We start from the raw sequence: 5,000 nt of genomic DNA on the forward strand, positions 1-5,000 counted from the left end.
ATATGTATATATGTATATATATACATATACATATATATATATATATGTGTGTGTGTGTGTGTGTGTGTGTGTGTGTGTGTGTGTGTGTGTGTGTGTGTGTATGTGTATGTGTATGTATATATATAACAGGCAGAATATCAAACAGACTGAGAGATACATAACCCGACACACGTCTACTGATATCCTGCCAGCTCGTCATTAGCTGTGCCACGTCGCACAACACCTGCGACCCTCCCTTCCAGCGCTGAAGGCGAAGACAACGAGAGTTCATTCCCGATCCGGTGACGAAGGACGTCACAGCGGACCCGCGCCTCGCTCAGCGGCGCCAGAAACGAGCGAATCAATAGGGAAGGTTTGACGGATCTCAGCTTCCTCGGGCGTAATGAGGGAGACCGATAAAAGGGGAAAAGAGAGACCGATAAAAGGGGAAAAGAGAGAGACCGATAAAAGGGGAAAAGAGAGAGACTGATAAAAGGGGGAAAGAGAGACCGATATAAAGGGGAAAAGAGAGACTGATAAAAGGGGAAAAGAGAGGCCGATAGAAAGGGGAAAGGAGAGGCCGATAGAAAGGGGAAAAGAGAGGCCGATAGAAAGGGGAAAAGAGAGAGACCGATAGAAAGGGGAAAGAAGAGACACTGATAAAAGGGGAAAAGAGAGACAGATAGAAAGGGGAAAGGAGAGAGACCGATACAAAAGGGAAAAGAGACCGAAAAAAAGGAGAGAGACCGATAAAAATGGGAAAGGAGAGAGACCGATAGAAAGGGGAAAGGAGAGAGACCGATAAAAGGGGAAAAGAGAGACGGATAGAAAGGGGAAAGAAGAGACACTGATAAAAGGGGAAAAGAGAGACCGATAGAAAGGGGAAAGGAGAGAGACCGATAAAAGGGGAAAAGAGAGACGGATAGAAAGGGGAAAGAAGAGACACTGATAAAAGGGGAAAAGAGAGACAGATAGAAAGGGGAAAGGAGAGAGACCGATACAAAAGGGAAGAGAGACAGACCGAAAAAGTGAGATCGATAAAAAGGGAGAGAGAGAGAGACACCAAAAAAGCAACAGAGAGACCGAAAGAAAAGAAAAAGACAAAAAAGAACAGAAAAAAGAGACCACGAAAGCAGAAGCCGAAAGTGTTCGACCTCAAAAAACACGCAAACACCTTTATCCCAAGTGCCTTAAAAAAAAAAAAGAACCAACGTCCTCCTAGGTTTCCGGGCCTATCGACGCTCAGGCAAAGGCTTACAGGAGAAAGTCCATTACTACTGCGTTTAAATACTTGCCCATGGAGAAGGCATTTCTAACCGGAGAAAAAAAGAGGAAAAACAATAAACTCCAGAATTAATGCCGCCTCCTTGGCTCGTCCCTCTCACCTCCTCCGCTGGGAATGCACGCTGCAATTTAGACAATGCATAGTGTTGCTGCGTCCGTGCCTGCCCCGTGCATTTCGGTGAGGGATAATGTTTCCTGACGGGGAGCCTGGGAAATACACTGCCGGCCTGTAGATGCCTGATAGGGACTTCTTATCATGGTGTAGTGTATTTCTCTTTTTTTAGTATTAGCAGTAGGAATAGTGGTGGTGGCAGTGGTAGAGGTAGTGGTAGTAGTAATAGTGGGGGTGGTAGTAGTAGTAGTAGGAGTAGTAGTAATAGTTCTGGTAGTGGTAACTGTAGTAGTACCATTAAAAGTGGTAATAGTAGCTGCTGAAGTAATAGCAGTGGCGGTGATCGCAGTAACAATAGCAGAAGCAGCATCAGACTATACTGCGCAAACGACTACTCAGGATCCATTCACTCTCAGGCCTCCCACCACATCCCACATCCGAATCCTGCCAAGGCCCGCCCTCCTCCGCCGCTCCAACCCCCCCCCCCCCCCAACTCCCCTGCCTTAACCCAGCCTCGAACAACAGCTGATGTATTCCGTTTTTTAGCACTTGAACCCCGCAATCGCTCCTCCTTCCCTCTTCGCAAATAGACCGAGTCTCTCTTTCTCTCTCTCATTTCCGTCTCCCTCTGGCAATCGAGGCCCAAGTGGAGAGACCACCCAAGTGTACTTAGTAGTATAATCCTATATATTATAACTCGATTGTAGGACATTTCTACGAGGCTCCAACTGCACTCGGGAAATGCGCCGGGAACATGTAATTTTCACGAGGACGACTGTTCAGAAGTCTGGCGCACAGCTAAATTGGGGTTCCTCCTAGCCTTTGTCTTGTAATCAAATGAAGCTCGATAAGTTGTGAGTTATGAAGTTAATGAGTCTTTTGGACAGTTTCTATGTCTTTTTTTGTTGCAATACCAACACAAAGCAACTTACTTCCAATTTCTCTCCTCCCAACTTTTATTATGAAAAAAAAATGCATGAAACATAAACACAGATTATTTTTTTTGTACTGGATTCCACCTCGCCTCTTTTACCTTCTTCTTTTACTTTTACTAATTACGGTGTTTAAATAATCCCACACACTTGCATGATTAAACACGTAGTCATGAATTCCTGCTTCTGTGTGCTTTACTCCATCATATTCTCTCTCTATTCAGTTTTGTGTGTCTCATTCTCCTCTTTCCATTCTCCCATTCTCCATTTTTATCACAGTCCCCTCATGGTTTATTTATACTGTGTTTTTTTTTATTATACTCACAATATACGCTATTGCAGTCATACCCTTCTATCTCAACTTCACATTTTATCTCCTGCAGACGCGGCCAGGCAACGTTACCTAGTGAAGGACATGGCATGCAGTCCCTCTATGTCTACAGGATATTAGGATATAATGAAGTATAACTTGAATAATGTGATGAACTTGATTAATGTGATATAATGAAAGTAAGTCCAAAGTGAGGGTTAATATGCTATGCTGCATATTTTAAGGATTCCAGCAACAAAATTAGCAAAGATTAGCCAAGCTGAATGGCAGAACAGGCTAAAGACCAGCTTAAAGCTGAACTGAAGATATATCCCTACCTGGCCCATAAAATCTACGAATTGATAGAATAGATAACTGCTAAAAAGAATAATCAAACATCATCTAATTAATATGATACTTAATCCATGAATTAGACCACAACGCCTTATACAATTAATGGATTTCACGAAAATTTGCCCTGATGTGACAGCCCTTCAGAGACCGCAGAGACGAGGGAAAGAGTGCCCCAAAACCGGCGTCTGAATAGCATAGCTTTCCTCCCCAGACCTATATCTGTATCCACAACCATGGAGATAAATCAACAACTCTGGCATTAAAAGTGTGACGCAATCGACTCCGGAAATGTGATAGTCAAATATAAGAAAACAAAAAAGAATTACAGAAAGGTCTAATCACTACCAACTTCGCGCCATGTTTTACGTCCATATTTCATCTTGTCATCATACATTTAGCAAAATATTTCCACTTTCCCTTTGAGAGAGGTATATGCAGCAGACCAAAAAGAATATTTCAATGGTGTATGAAATATGTTCGTGCAGATGTTTTTTTTTTTTCAGCAATTCAATATTTCTTTCATTTTTCATCAAAGTGACATATAATGAAAGAGTCTAAATACCCTAAACCAAACACACACACACACACAAACACACACACACACACACACACACACACACACACACACACACACACACACACACACACACACACACACACACACACACACACACACACACCAAGCAAAATTATACAGCCTCACTCACTTTCTCATCGATTTAAGTTGTGAAAATATTGCCGAGTGTCTCCTTCATCAAAGGAAACTTCGAAACGTTTTCAAAATGTCTTTACGATCTCCTAAAATACAGCAAAATCATGAGACATTTCTTTACTTCCTTTTAAAAGAATGGGAAGGGACACACGCCCGCGAGCGAATGCATCGGCGGCTCGAGGCTACGTGAAGGAAGTTCTCGAAAAAACGAGGTTAATTAGCAAGCTTACTTAAGTTTCTTTTCGACGACGAGCGAAAATATACATAGATATACGCACTCGCGTTCATAAATACACATGCAGTACATATCAGCAGAAAGGTCATGGGAAAAAAAGAAAAATACAGAGAAATAATCTGTTCCATAATACATAATATAAAAAATAGGTATTTAGATACAAAATAAACTCTGTTGTCTTTAAAGGTTAAGAACAACATTTATATAATAAAATCGCTAATTATTTTTCTCGCCAAACTGGTATGTAGAATTATTCATGTGTTTTATGACACTGTATTTTCTTTACTTTTAAAAACGTGCCTTAAAGAGAGATAATTGCGACTCAAAAATCTACAACATCGTATAAATATTATTATATATAAACTGTATAAGGAAAGGTCGACAGTTCTCCGACAACCTATGACCAGTACGTTATAATATACATAAAAGGTTGTATAGAATGTCTTAGTAAAGTGCCGTATACAAATAGCGTTGTATAGGCGTTGTCCAGTACATTATAGTCCTACATAAGATGATATATGCAATGTCCTAACGCAGTACCGTGTATATTATTGCACAGACCTACACATAGTGCTATATACAACGGGCTTTGTACTGGACTGTATACATAAAGTTTTACATACATAATAGAAAATACAGCCTTACGAGACTACAGTAGTATATCACAGAAAATGGAGATAAGTAGCTATTTACAACAATAACCGCAGTTTGATTGGTTAATTGTGCTTTTTAAGACGACTGCGAATGTAGAAATTGGGTGTGGTTCCAAGCCCTTGTGGTTAGGCCCTATGCTACGTTTAAATTTGTGAATGCGTGTATGTGTGAGGGAGACGGAGAGAGAGAGAAAGTGAGAGAAAGAGGAAGGAGGGGCAAGGGAGAGAGAGGGAGGATGGAAGAGTGAGAGAGGGAGGTTGTAAGAGAGAGGGAGGAAGGGTGAGAGAGAGAGAGAGAGATTGATAGATAGAGAGAGAGAGAGAGAGAGAGAGAGAGAGAGAGAGAGAGAGATAGCGAGAGAGAGAGAGAGAGAGAGAGAGAGAGAGAGAGAGAGAGAGACTCCATATATATTCCGCGTAACGTTAACT

The sequence above is a fragment of the Penaeus chinensis genome, chromosome 2 (assembly GCF_019202785.1).
Source record: "Penaeus chinensis breed Huanghai No. 1 chromosome 2, ASM1920278v2, whole genome shotgun sequence".
NCBI lineage: Eukaryota > Metazoa > Arthropoda > Malacostraca > Decapoda > Penaeidae > Penaeus > Penaeus chinensis.